We start from the raw sequence: 15,425 nt of genomic DNA, 5'->3' as shown, positions 1-15,425 counted from the left end.
CAAAAAGATACCTCGTTACCTTTGTTAGGATTAAAAGTATAGGGTAGTGATATATTAATTTTAATGTAAGGAAATCAAGGTATAGAGTTTACTTCATATATTAAATTATTGATAGATACTGTGTTGGAATTCATATCACCTGACTGAGAAGAGAACTATTGTAATGGTCTTCTTCTTCCTTATGGAATAGTCCTGAACTTGCCAAAATCTGTGCTCAATCAAGTTTATAGCTCAAAAAATATGTGATATCCTTTAATCGCAAGTATACCAGTACACACCAACTAAATAGAATCAGTTAGCTTCAAATTAATAGAACATATTTCACATAAGACCAGGAAGTATTTTCCTGGAAGTAAAATAAATAAATGAGAAATCAGAGTCATTACGATCTTATTTCTATTCATTTGCCTCTGAGATTAACAGATTGCCCATTGTTGCCTGATAGAGCCAGCTGGTTAGACATTCATCTCCTCAACAAAACTACCTGTCTTCCCACTGCTTAGAGGTGTCCAGCCAGTTTTCTTTGAAACTCAAGGCAAACCTGTTATTCCAGTCTCATTTTATGTAAGAATACTTCAGAAACGATACCCCAGTATTGATTTTTGCCTGCCGCTGTATTCATTATACCCTTTGATTCTGAAATACCCCTTTTCCATGACAGCTCAAATTTTAGATTATTTGTGATGCCTTACATAAATCCCAAAGAGGAAACAATTGCTTCCTTGTTTGGAATCCCACAAGGTTTTGTTTATAAATATAATTACAAAATGGTATGTATTTCTCTGTGTTTTATATATTTTTTTCCCAAACGTGTTTCTCAGTCAATTGATTAATTGAATTATTTATTCATTCCTCCACAAGTATTTGATGAGTACTTACTATGAGCTTGGATTGCTTTAGGCCCTGAGAATAAAAGAGTGAACAAAATGAAATCTCTGCCTTCAAGGAGTTTATTAGAATGTAGTTTAGGCAAATAATAAATAAAACATATAAATATGTAATATAATTACAAGAGATTAATGGTATGGAAAATATAAAGCAGGTTAAAAGATTTAAGAGTAATGATGAACTATATAACTAGCCTCTGTGGAGAAAAGAAAGGTAAACTGAGATCTGAGTGCCCAGATAAGAGGGGCAAGCGATGCCACTATCTGAAGAAGGAGTGATGCAAACAGAAAATAGCAACTGTGAAACCTAGAGGCAGAAGTGAACTTGACAAAGTGAAAAACAGCAAGATTTTACCAAAGAGTCTTGAAAGGAGGCAAGTTCAGAGAAGGAAAACTGATATCACCATGTCTTATCTTCCCTCGTTTTCTTATATCGCATAATGCATTTAGCACATCGAGTTTCACACAGAGTGATACTCAATGGTAATACAATATAATGATTTGGGGGTAAACAAAGTTTGGATTTGAATTGAATTTCATTTCCTTATTTGTTTAATGACTTTGAGCAGATTGCAAACTTAAGGTTTGGTGTTTGTTTGGCCAATGTTTTCACTTCCCAGTTGAAGACCTTATATTAAGATCATCTACTAAGAAAGAAAGAGATAAATTAAAAAGGTGAATTCTCATAGAAAAATAATATGTATTTAAGATAATTAGTTGAACAGAACTTTTCTCTCTAAAATAAACATTCTAAAGTACATTAATTCTCAAAAACATCAGGCAAAATGATTGACTTATTTTAGCTGATAAAACTCCTTAGAGAACTGTAGGGGAGGAAGAAATTATTTTCTACCCTTCTAGGTTATTTTGGCTATTCAAATAATTAAATCCACATGAGACAGATTAACGAGAGAAAGTAACCAAATTTAATTACATATGTACGTATATGGAAACCCCATATATGAGAGAGTCAGAGATTCCACATATGTGAGAGCTTCAGAGATGGACTTAGAACAAAGGTAAAATAAGGTATATATGACATTCTGAGCCAAAGAATGCTATAAGGCTCCAGGGGCTTCAGTGGGGAGGAGGGAGAGTCCTAGGATGATAAGAAGAGCAGATGTTAAGTAATTAGGAGTTTGCCCTGCCCTATAGATAGACCATAAAAAGTTATTTCTGGTGATAACTCTTACTATGGGCAAGGCCCCAGTTTACATTCTTTAAGGGAGAGATAAAAGTTTCTCTTGATCTCATAGGGTGTTGAATGCCTCCAGCTCAAAATAATTCACTGGCCCAAGTGGCACATAGTGTTAGAGAGGCCTCCTCTGAACCCCTTCAGAACCTGATGTCTTTCTTCACCGGAAATCAGCTCCAACAGAGGCTTTCTTTGCTCTGAAGTACAAAGCTCTTGCCGTCTATCAAGAGAAAAACGTGGACATTTTTCAAAAAAAGCATTCATGTGGATGCTGATTTTTAATTTTAACACGATCTGCATAAATTCTGAGCTTCACTGTTTCCGTTTCATTCTTAACACAACTGAAAAAGATTAGTTCAAATGATGTAAACTACCAGTTGATGTTTTCTGTTTAGTTGGTTTGTCTATGATCAAAAGTATCTTGAGATCAAAAACAAAAAAAACAAAATATGTATGTATATGTGTGTGTGTGTGTGTGTGTGTGTGTGTGTATATATATATATATATATATATATATATATACACATACACACAATTGTCATAGTCATGTTCTTCTAATTTTTAATGGGTGGCAAACATCAAGATCATTAGGGACAATGGTTTTCCCATAATCTGGAAGGCAATACAATTGCTGTCAATCCAGCCAGAATTAGTCCATTGTTCTCTTTGAGGTAGGAGAATCTTTTGATAATATCTTATGTACTGCACGTACATGATCTCCCACATATCTTCTTACATATGTGAATAGAAAACAGTGATCATCTGAAATGTGGCTAAAGCAATGTCTTCATTTACTTCTCTGATGCAATCTCCACAGCTAGCAGCACATTTAATATGCTTGAGAGGGCTGGGATAGCTTTACCAGAAGATAATAAAGTCAATAAAAAATTTTGCTTTTTAATACATTTACTTTCAATAGACCTGAAAAATTAATATCACCTAATTAATTATTAGGTTGGAGATGAATTTCTAATTTCCTAGTAACATCTTCTTTGCTTCCCTTCTTTTGTGCCTCTGTACCCTGGAAAACATAACTTGTTTCTTCATATCTCTGAGTTTGCATGTTGTCCTTTGGTACCCTATACTTCCTCCCATTTTTGAGAATTCCTAGTGTCATTATTTTCAGAAAAAAATGTATTATGTCCTCTGTGAAATCTTCCCTCACCTTTCTATGCCCCCATTAGATTTAATCAATATCTGCAATGTTCCTTTATCATTTTATGGCCATTATTTTCTACTGCTCCTTGTGCTGTGATATAATTATTGGTTTGCAGTTTACAACCCTCCATTAGATTGCAAAACACTCAAAGACAGAAAACATGTGCTATTAATTTTCATTAACCCTAGAACTGAACATGGTGGCAGGCACATAGTAGATACCAAATTATTATTGGACTAATTTCACCTTAAAGAGAACAGTATTTCTTTTGGAACTAGAGAATTTCTCCTCTGTAAATTGCCTAATCCAAATAATCTATTCTCAAAAAAAAAAAAGCTTACCTATCTGTAAGGTATTGGCTGATAATGTTACCTTTCTTCACCCAGGATTCATTTCTTCTTTTTACCTGTTTACCATCTCCTTATAAATATACTGTTATCCATTGAGTCTGAGCACAAAGGCACCCTACATCATGAAAATATTTGTTATGATGTCAACAACCATCTTCTGTTGGGAACTCCAACCGTACTTATGTAACTCTTAACTTTGGCAATTATCCCAAATGACATTGTATTATAATTATTTGTGTAGAGTAGATCACTCAAAACTCCTAAAAGATTTTAAGCCTCTTGAAGTTAGTAACTGTGTCATACTCTCTTTGTATCATTCATTGCATCCAGTACACACTTTGCACATGGAAAAAATTAATATCTTGAATGAGTGAATAAGTATATGTAGATAAGAATATATTAGAAATAGATATTTACTACTATTTATTTATACCTATCTTATAAATTATCTATACATCTTTTGTGACTTTTCTCCAAAGCTGAGAGAGATAGGGAAATTGGAATTAAACAGGAATAGGCAAAATATTTTCTGGAAGCCAAATCCAGCCCATTGCCTGTTTTCGTATTGCCCGCAAGCCAAGAATGCTTTTTACATTTTTAAAAGGTTGAAAAGTAATCAAAATAAGAATATTTTATGCCACATGAAATTAAAATTTCAGTGTCCAAAAATAAATTTTCATTGGATAACAGCTGCATCCATTTGTTTAGATAGTGTCTATGGCTGCTTTCATGTTGCAACAAAATTGAGTAGTTGCATATATATCGCCCATAAAGCCAAAAATATTTACTATCTGGCCCTTTATAGAAAATGTTTGGCGTCTCTCTTCATAAAAGAACAACAGCAAAATAAACACTGATAAAGCAAAATTGAAAATAGTAATATTTGCAATATTCATTCACAACAGACTTTTCTAGTCATTTTTCTAACCTTTCAATCATGCAGTCCCATGTATTACAAGATTGCAGTTTTTCAATTAGCAATAATTGTGCCTCAGATAAACCTCATTGACTACAATACTGCCACTGCCCAAAGCTGCAAGATTGTAGTTTTTATATTCCATGTATAGCAGTGATGTGTAGACTTCACCTGTAAGGGATTCAAATATACATGAATGTTAAAATACACTCAAACACAAATGTAGAAAATCAAGGCACCGTAGGAATTAGGGATTCATAGAGCAATTTTTATGCTGCGAATTACTGAGCTGGAATGGTGTATAAAACTAGCACATATTACATAATTTTAATTATCTGATACAGTTAAGTATTAATATTTAAAATACTGAATCTTATTGGATTTTAATTAAAAAAAATAAAAGTACCAATGTGTTCATGCTCCTGAAATTACACAAGCATGTGATGAATTTTGAGTGAGAACATGTCTATCTTATGTTACATTTGATTATTTTAATTAGAGAAGTTACAAAGAATTTACTGTGATTCTGAAAATCCGAAATACCCAATTTGTCTAAATATTTAACTTGGATTTTGTTTATTTCTTTGAGGACAGAGTCAGATAAAGAAATTTCTATTGGCATTTAACAGAAATCTTACAATAAAATAAATGGAATTTCTCCTTTTAAAACAATATGAAGTTAAAGAAATGAACACATACTAGCTACTTCTTTTCTGTTCTACAACAGGGGGACCTCCCAATAATTTCTTGGCTCAGCAGTCTAGCAGACTTTAAGTAGCAAAATTTATGAAAGAAAACTCTTCAACCATAGGGTTGAGTGGATAATTGTCCTCTCTTAGAAATTGCATTGCTAACAGACTTTCCATTTCTAGTGATTAACTCTGTAATTCTGGCTAAGTTTAGGATTGCATATGTCCTTGTTTGCACAGGTAATATGGCAGTGAGGGTCTACATCTATTCCACTTTTTGTGTGCAAATTAAATGAAGAGATTTACCTACATATTCACATTAATTGAAAATTTCTGTTGCATTACAATAGATATCAATAAATGGTAATTATTCCAAAGGTAGCACACGTAATAATTATCAACAATACCACCAAATACATGCCAACATTTAGACCCAGAACATAATTTTAATGCAGGCAAAGTTGTCTATGACACAATGAATTTTGAATTTTCTTTTCTGTTCTTTTTTAATCATTTGTTTCTATTTTATTAAAAAATTCCACATTTAAGTGAAATCATGTGGTGTTTGTCTTTGTCTTTTTTCAATTAAAGTTTCTTGGGGTGACAATTATTAGTAAAGTTACATAGATTTCAGGTGTACAATTCTGTAATACATCATCTATATATCATACTGTGTGTTCACCGTCCAGTCAGTGCTCTTTCCATCACCATATATTTGATCCCCTTAACCCTCATCTACCACCCCCTCCCCCCTTTGAAGTTTTTATGCTCACTTCAGGGTTTTTTGGTTTGTTTAGATCCCAATTGCATTTCTTTATTACCTAATTTATAGTTTCCTGCACCATTTTTCCTCCAAGCTCCACCTCAATTCTGCCTCCATCTCATTTCTTCCTCCAAGTGATTCTCAACCTATTACTTTTCTTATATTATTAATCTCATGATGATCAGAGACTACTGGCTTGGACAGTCTTAAAGGGTATTTGTATAGTTTCATGTTAATTTGATTATCATGCAAGATGTTTTTATTTGACTTGCCTTATTTTATTCTCACTTGCTCTAAAAATACGAAAGCATTCTTTAGTTCCCAGTTCTTTATGTTGCTAGAGTTTTCCCCCAAGCAGTCCCTGAATTTATTGAAAAATCACATTATCTTCAACTAATTAGTATACCAAATATTAATGTATTCAAAACACCATGAACAAAATCAGTATTAAAAAGATTATTAAATATACAAAATCCAACGATTTTACTCTTTCAAAACATCTAACCAGTGGCTCCAACACATTTTTTTTTAAATTATCTTTTGTAAATTGATAAAATGTCAATCTTATCATATGGTAAATTCCAAAATTGAATTTGTTTCTGTATTTTCCCATTCAGTTCTACTGACCTATCTAGTCCTATTAAAAAAGAATCTCTTTATTCTATTTTAAAATTTATTTCAATGTCATTGTCCCATTTTATTATTGTTCTTTTCCAGTATATAAATGACCCTTAGGAAAATAAGTTAATTTTTTCAGATAAATTTCTGTTTTTCAAGTTCCATGGTAATCCTGCTGCTTTGATTGGTATTGTTTTGAATTTTATACAACAATTTAGGGGGACCAAATCATATGATTATCTACATAGATACTAAAAAAGACATTTGATAAAATTCAATACCCATTTATGTCAAATCATGCACAAAACAGGAATTTATGGGTACTCCCTTAACATAATATAATATGCATAATTCAGTGCAATTGCTATCATATCACATAGTGGGGAAGTTAAAAGATATTTTCTTGCTAAAGTTAAGAAAAATATATCAATATTCTCTGTCCCACTATTTACTATTTAGTTGAAGATCTTAGCCAATGCAATTAAATGAGAGGAAGCGATTATAGATTATATAATTATAGATAAAGTTATAGATTAAAATAATTTAAGAGTCATATTAACTTGTATCAACCATCACACTTTATAGACCTTTGTGGTTACTTGCTTGACAAACTAAATAGTTATGAAACAATTAGGAAAATGTGAGCATAGGTGGTATTTAGAAAGTACTTTAATATTTAAGTATGATAATAGTATTGCAAATCTATTTAGAGAAGATTCAGAAATATTTTCAGATAAAATGATGCAATATCTCAAGTTTCCTGCAAAGTGTCCTGGGGTGGGTGAGAGAAAGAGAGTGTAGATAAAACAAGATTGGCCAGGCATTAATTGTCAAAATTGGATAATGGTACATTAAGGTTCAGTACACTATTCTCTAATTTTCCATATGTTTGAAGTCCGTAATAAAAACATAAACATGTTCTTTTATTTTCTCTCAGCCATTTTTTGCTTACAAAAATATTACTCTCACAGAAAACAATGTTCTACTCTATTCCCTCCTTATGCACTCTCAGTGGTTTTCTTAGAGTTTTGTTTGTTGGAAGTTTCTGTATTGATTGGTTTCATAAAGATCACAGGAAAGAAGAAAGGTTAGAAGAGCATATACTAACAAGTTCTGACAAGTTTGCAGATCAGGGGATCTGGAAGAGAATAATAAATTAGCATCTGCACAAATTTCTAGTTGGAATAGATCTTGTGACTCAAGGTTTAAAGTTGATGTGTTTTTCTACCTTTTTCACAGGTGGTCATTGTTCGTAAGTTGAATTCTGAGAACACCATGGTATGAAATCTGGAAGTAGAGACTCTTAAAAATCTTTACTTTGTATAACCCACATATCAGCAATTCTGTCTTTTACGTCTGGTTAAACTGGGCCCAAACCCCAATTTCATGGTTCAAGAGAATATACAGTTCTGCTCACAATTTTCCTAGATTTATACAATTTTCTTGGTTTTACTCCCTCACTTTCTACATCTATATGAAATTTCCTTGATTTCACTAATACTATTCTGTTTGGGAAGTTAGCCCCATTGCTAGATTGCATAAAAATATGCTCTCAGTAAATCAACTCTCTTAGTAAATTTTATGAAGATTTTGAAATCATGAAAATCAAATTAAAGAGCAAAATAATCTTCTGTCGTACTACTAACTTAACACTCCTTTCCACCCCACCCTTCATAATTGTGTCCTCCCTCCAGAGATACTGGTATTTTTTTTTTTTTCCTATCAGCAAAATGTTTTTTACCACATTCAGGCACTGGGGACTTGCATTCTATCCAAAAAGCCTTGCAATAATTATTTAACCTGATTCCTCTATCTTATTGTATGTAGAAGAATCATTCTTGATCAGTTTGACCCAATGTTGTAGGGTCAATATTAAGAAATATTCTGCTAATGCAAAGTAGAAATGTAGAAACAGACTGGCCCTGGCGTAAAAAAATGTGTAAATTCATACAGCTAATGGGATTGGAGACAGTATTTAGTTAATCCCTCATCATTCATATGAGAACAACACAATTTATAGAAAAAAACAGTCTTGCTTAAGGCCACAGAGTTGGTGACAAAGTCAAAACTACATAGAACACAGGTCTGGAATTCATGATCCAAAATGCTTTCTACTGTGTTGCCTCTAATACCAAAAGATAACTTTCTCTTCTCATGAAAATGCCAGTTTAAAACAAAAAAAAAAAAAGTAGAATGTTTCCCCCTCAAGTACAGAGATAAACTTTCCTTGAAGTCTGAATTGAATAGCTATTGAGAAACACGGCAAAGTCCAGTTTTGATTCCAGAGATTATAGCTCCTATTCTTTTCAGACTAGATAGATAATTGGATTGGTAAAGCCCATGGATAGTGAAATTTGACAGATAGCAGAAGAAAAGATTTTAAAGATGTAATTGAAACTGCAGGTTTTTTGGAGATGAAGTGCAAAGATATATATATATATATATATATATATATATACACACATATATATACATATATATATAAGAAACCTGCTCTGTCATTATATATATATATATATATATATATATATATATATATATATATATATAGAGAGAGAGAGAGAGAGAGAGAGAGAGAGAGAGAGAAAGAAAGAGAGAGAGAGATCTATCTATATATCTATAATATATCTATATATATAGATATATAGTGACATAGCAGTTTCTTAATTCAGGGTTATTATGTATATGTCAAGATTTATCTAAGATAACAAATGAAAGGAAAATTATGATAAAAATGACAGTATTTTAACCATATTGTCAATTACTATACATAAATATGTATAATCCATAAGTTGAAAAGTAATGTTATTTTAACACATATGGAACAATTAGAATGAAAAAAATTACCTATTGTTTATTTTTTAAAAGGGGGACATGGGTAGTTTTCAGTCAGCAAATGCATATAATATCTTTAAGTCAGGTGTTCTTAAATTGAGATACACATCAAAAATACCAGGGAAGGCTTTTAAAACACATATGCCTGACTCCCACTCTAGATCTACTGCCTCAAAATATCTATGAGGTGAAGTCCAGTATGTTTATTTGAAAATGTTCCGCAGGTGAACCTAATGCACAAGTCTTGTTAAGATGGGATCCCTAAATGTGATGTTGATGACAAGCTCTGTTGATGTACTGAATAGAGAAAAGATTTCAGGCGACATTCACTCATTGTCAGTCACTTGATCACTGCTGGTGCTTGGACAGCAACCTCTCCAGGTGGTGAGTGATACAGGGCACATGCTTATTCAGATAGCCCGAGGATTGTTCTGTTGAATGAATTGTTTCTTCATATGTTTCATTTCAGATAATCTGGTTACTCCTTTGTGTTCATTCAGAGAAATCTGATCACTCTAAAGAAATTTAAATAGAAAGTATTGATTAGAGATGCTCAGAAAAATACTGACATAATGAGGAAATCAAGAAAAATAACCAAAAAGTCTAACATTAAATAAATATGATCTAGAAAAACAAAAGAAAGCTTATAGGAACTAACTGAAAAGCAACTAATGATTTAATTTCATAATATTTCCTTTATCATTGTTACCTATCAAAATGCTAATTACTATGTTTTAAAGTAGTCAAATGAGTAAATAAATTATAATGCAAATAAGTTTTGCATTCCTTTGGATCTTCCTAATCTAAATGGGAAAACTATGAAGTATGAGTTTTTAAATTTTTTTATTATGTAAAATTACAAAAATACAAAAAATAAAAAATAGTACCCTTCCCTGTTTCCATTACCCGGATTCAACAATGATCAAGATCCTGCCATTCTTGCATTATTTGTAGTTACCCTCCCTTCCACTGGATTATTATATGTTTATGTGGCAGTTTTAGGTAAGATTTTGATATATTGTATTATAAGCTTGGAGGTTTCCAAAATGATCCTCAATCTCAATAATTTCCTAGAAGTCTCAAAATTTGCTGAGTGATTATACTTGCAGTTATTGTTTATTACAGGGAAAATATACGTTAAAATCAACAAGAGAAGAATCTGGGAGGAGTCTGAATTTAATACTTCCATTGTTCTCACTGTGGGACAATACAGAGTGTTGTCAGTCTGGGAAGCTCACCTGAGTTTCAGTGTCTAGAGATTTTATTTGGTTTCATTATGTAGGCATGATTGATTGAATGATTGTCCACAGGGTTGATCTCAATCTCCAGCCTATTTTCAGAGGTCCGGTGATGAGTCACCCTGTTAGCAGAACTATCAGGTATGGTCTAAGGGGCCAATGATGAAGAAGAAAACATTTCTATTACTTGGAAAATTCCAAGAATTTAGAGGTGATATCCCAGGAGCAAGGGACAAAAGTTAGACCTCTCTTTTGGCAAGGTCAAATTTTTCACTACACAACTGTAATGTATACATCTTAGCTATCCAATTTTGAAAAATAATTAAACACCTGGGCAACTCACACATCTATCATAATAAATAAAATTTATGTTTCTCTTAGAAATTCTCCTAATTTCTTTCTCATTCAACCCCATCTCCAGTTTGGCTAACAGAGTTTTGATTTTTATTCACCACATTAAATTAGTTTTGTAGAACTACCTATAAACGCAATCAGCATAATATATTTCTAGGAATGAGGCCTGATTAAGTTGGGCAATTTCCTTTGTAGAAGAAAAGTATAAAACTGGCCAACATTGTCAAAACAACCATTCAGAGCATGAACAGCACACAATGGTAGTAAAAATCTGCAAGGAGTTTATTCATTTAAAACTGATCCAATATTAGGTAAGAATCACTGTGAGTTTCTGGCCTTCTTGCCTTTCATTCTGCACCTAACTCAGGCTGCAAAACCAGTTTTATCAGAGTGGTGGTATCAGAGTGGGTTTGAGGCTGTCTGTGAAAACCAACAACTTTACAGTATTAGGTGGTGGATTTGGTTCTATGTGAGGGGTAAAATTTGCAGTTTCAATGGATAAAAGTGGTGGATTAAAAAACACACAGAGGGAAAAAGCACAAAAAATAGGAAAACCAGTTTATAGGCACAAGGTTTTGGTCTCAGTTTAGGCAAATGGAGCACCAGAGAGAAATTTAACAGAGAGGTCCTGGATTTGAGAGAGACAGAAGAGCTGACATAATAAAACCCTCTACTAAATCCTGGCTGACTGCTAAACAAATATGCAAAGAGGAGATCCTAAAATGCCAAGAAAAAGTTAAAGCCAACTGCTACTTTGGAACTTGCAGCATCTTTGATGCTGAAGAATTACACAACCCACCATGCAACTTACACAGAGCAAAGGGTGAAAGTCTTATAGGCGCTATATGTCTGATCCCAGCCTCTTACCGTATGCTGAAATTATTGGCCAACCAGTAAACTAAACTACACAGAAAACACCCTTTGGAGATATGAATAAACAAATACACACAAACATATAAACATATATATGTGCACACATATATATGTACATATATATGAATGATTGTATATGGTAAAGGCGATAGTTCTACAGTTAGGTCCTGGTAAGTCAATTAAAATAACATCGTTTGGAAGAATAGCATAAAATTCAGAGACACTGCTATGTCTCATTTACAATGTGTAGTTTTTCAATCCAAAATTAGTTACATACAAAGAAATAGGAAAATATGACTAAAAAGCTTTCAATAGAAATGGACTCTGACCGGGCTCCTATGTTGATTTTGGCTCACAAAAGCATCAAAGGAGCTATTATAAATATATTCAAAGAATTAAACAATATGATAACAATAAGACACAAATAAGAAATAACCATAAGAAATGGAAACTATAATAAGAACGAATTGGAAATTATAGAGCTGAAAAGTATAATAATTTTAATTACAAATTTACTACCTACATAAAACAAGCAGTTGCACACATGGCCCCAAAGTCAGTGAGACATGGATGGGTGGTTGGATGGATGAAATATAAGGTTCTATTGTTTCTAAAAAGTGAATTACCATTTTTCTTGAGGCAACATTCTTTGTGGGGAAACTTTGGTTAATTCCTGTGCTGACCTTTATAACATATTTAGCACCTCTGTGCCAGTTTCTTTGCTTCTTCAAAAAATAAACCAGTACTAGCATTAAACTATCTTGTAATTTATTTGGTAAGAATAATAAATTGATCCATACAAAATCTTTTATTAGTATAATAAAGTACATTAATGTTAAGTGCTGCGATTAATACTTCTGATTTTGATGAGAAGGTGTATAAAATAGCTAGTAGGAATTTACCACTGTCTAGAAAAAGCCTATAGACAAAACTCTCTCATGACTCATCTTAGTGTAGCGGTGAAAAAAGATTGCCCTTTATAACCATTAATTAACAGCGTCTTTAGAGTACAATATTTCAAATGCTAAAATATTTTAATTTTCTACTCTCTCTTTTTCAGGATTCCATAGTCAAATGTAGATAAGATAATTTTCAGACATGGGGTAATTTCAACAATACCATATCACTTGATCAAAATCAGTGTCTTGAATTTTCTAACTTCCCCAACCCTCCCCAATTCTTTTTTTTTTATTAAAGTGTATTGGAGTGACAATGGTTGGTAAAGTTAGATAGGTTTCAAGTATACAATTCTGTAATATATCATCTATATATTACATTGTTCACCACCCAGAGTTCTCCCTCTGTCAATATATATTTGATCCCGTTGACTCTCATCTACCACCCCATAGCACCTTTACCCTCTGATAACTACTAAACTATTTTCTATGTCTATGAGTTTTCACTTCTTTCTTTGTCTGTCTTGATCCTTTGTTGCTTTCAATTTTATATCCCCCATATCAGTGAAATCATATGGTGGTACTCAATTTTTTCTGTCTGACTTATTTTGCTTAGCATAATAATCACAAGATCCCTCCATATTGCTGCAAATGGCACTATTTCATCTTTTATTAAAACAGAATAATATTCCATTGTGTATATATACCACATCTTTTTTATCCAAACGAAGGACACTTTGGTTGTTTCCATGTCTTGGCCACCGTAAATAAACGTGCAATGAATATCGAAGCCCATGTATCTTCATGGATAAATGTTTTCGGATTTTTGGGTATATACCCAGGAAAGGGATTGCTGGGTCTATGGTAATTCTATTCTTATTTTTTTGAGGAAACTCCACACTGCCTTCAAACTGAAAAGTCTTCGCAGCAAAATAAACCATCGATAAAATAAAGAGGCAACCAACTGAATGGGAGAAGATTTTTGCAAACAACACCTCCAATAGCAGACTGATTTCCAAAATATATAAGGAACTCATACAACTCAACAACAAAAAAACAAACAATCCAATTAAAAAATGGGCAGAAGACCTGAATAGACATTCCTCCAAAGAGGACATACAGATGGCCAATAGATACATGAAAATATGCTCAACATCACTAATATTAGAGAAATGTAAATAAACACCACAATGAGATATCACCTCACACCAGTTAGAACGGCTATCATCAACAAGACAAATAGTAACAAGTGTTGGAGAGCCTGTGGAGACAAAGGAACCCTCATACGCTGTTGGTGGGAATGCAGATTGGTGAAGCTGCTATAGAAGTCAGGGTGGAGGTTCCTCAATTATTTTCATTCATATACATCAAAGTGCATAGGAGGTCTGACAATTAGGTTCACGAACCTGCCACTATGCACTTACATTGACAGCACTGTACAAACAGCTCAGTAAGGTTTCATAACCTTGGTATATCAGTGTCTCACAGCTGTGTTCTTGTGGACATGTGGCGGTGTCTTGCTGAGTGGCGTTCATTATTGTTGTGGCGTGTTTTTGTGTGCCATTGTGAGAATGTCTGAGCTTGAATTAGAGCAACAAACAAACATTGAATTTCTTGTTAAACTTGGCAAGAGTGGAAGTGAAATCGGGGACATGTGAGTCCTAGTTTATGGGGATAATGCCATGAAGAAAATGGCAGTATACAAATGGATTAAACGTTTTTCTGAGGGGAGAGAACATGTCACTGATGAAGAGAGGTCACAGGGGCCAGTAACGAGCAGAACTGATGAAAACATTGCAAAAATTCATTGAATTGAATGTCCAAATCATTGGCTGACTGTGAGAAGCATAGAAAACCAAGTAAACATCAATAGAGAAACAGGAAACTCTTAACTGAAAATCTTGGCATAAGAAAGGTGGGTGCAAAAATGGTCACGAAGGAGCTCGCCCATGAACAAAAGCAAAGGAGAGTTAAAATTTGCCACGACTTTTTGGAGAGGCAGATGATGTTTGGGGGCATGTTATTACTGGTGATGAAAGATGGGTGTACCAATACAACCCTAAAACAAAGTGTCAAAGTACACAATGAAAGTCAGCCCATTCTCCACAACCAAAAAATTTCCATCAGTCCAAATCAAGAGTCAAAACAATGTTGCTAACCTTTTTTGATATTAGAAGGATTATTCATTATGAATTTGTACCAACTGGACAAAGAGTTAACCAAGTTTACTATTTGGAGGTTTTGAAAAGGCTGCATGTAAAATTTACTCAAAAATGACCTGAAATTTTTGCCAACAATTCATGGTCTATGCATCACAACTATGCACCAGCTCACACTGCACTGTCTGCAAGGGAGTTTTTAGCCAGTAAACAAATAACTGTATTGGAAGACCCTCCCTACTCACCTGATCTGGCCCCCAATGCTATCTTTCTTTACCTGAAGATAAAGAAAATACTGAAAGGAAGACATTTTAATGACATTCAGGACATCAAGTGTAATATATGACTGCTTTGATTACCATTCCAGCAAAAGAGTTCCAAAATTGCTTTGAAGGGTGGACTAGGCACTGGTGTTGGTGCATAGCTTCCCAAGGGGATTATTTCGAAGGTATCTGTAGTGCTATTCAGCAATGAGGTATGCAGCACTTTTTGT

At 33.3% G+C, this 15,425-nt stretch overlaps 1 pseudogene; it reads right to left on the bottom strand.

Moving 5' to 3' along the window:
• Positions 1-4,521: 4,521 nt before the first annotated feature.
• Positions 4,522-4,626, bottom strand: LOC117020938 (uncharacterized; annotated as a pseudogene).
• Between the last annotated feature and the right edge of the window lie 10,799 nt (positions 4,627-15,425).

This window comes from Rhinolophus ferrumequinum, chromosome 3 (genome assembly GCF_004115265.2).
Source record: "Rhinolophus ferrumequinum isolate MPI-CBG mRhiFer1 chromosome 3, mRhiFer1_v1.p, whole genome shotgun sequence".
NCBI lineage: Eukaryota > Metazoa > Chordata > Mammalia > Chiroptera > Rhinolophidae > Rhinolophus > Rhinolophus ferrumequinum.
This window is presented reverse-complemented; position numbering and strand designations above follow the sequence as displayed.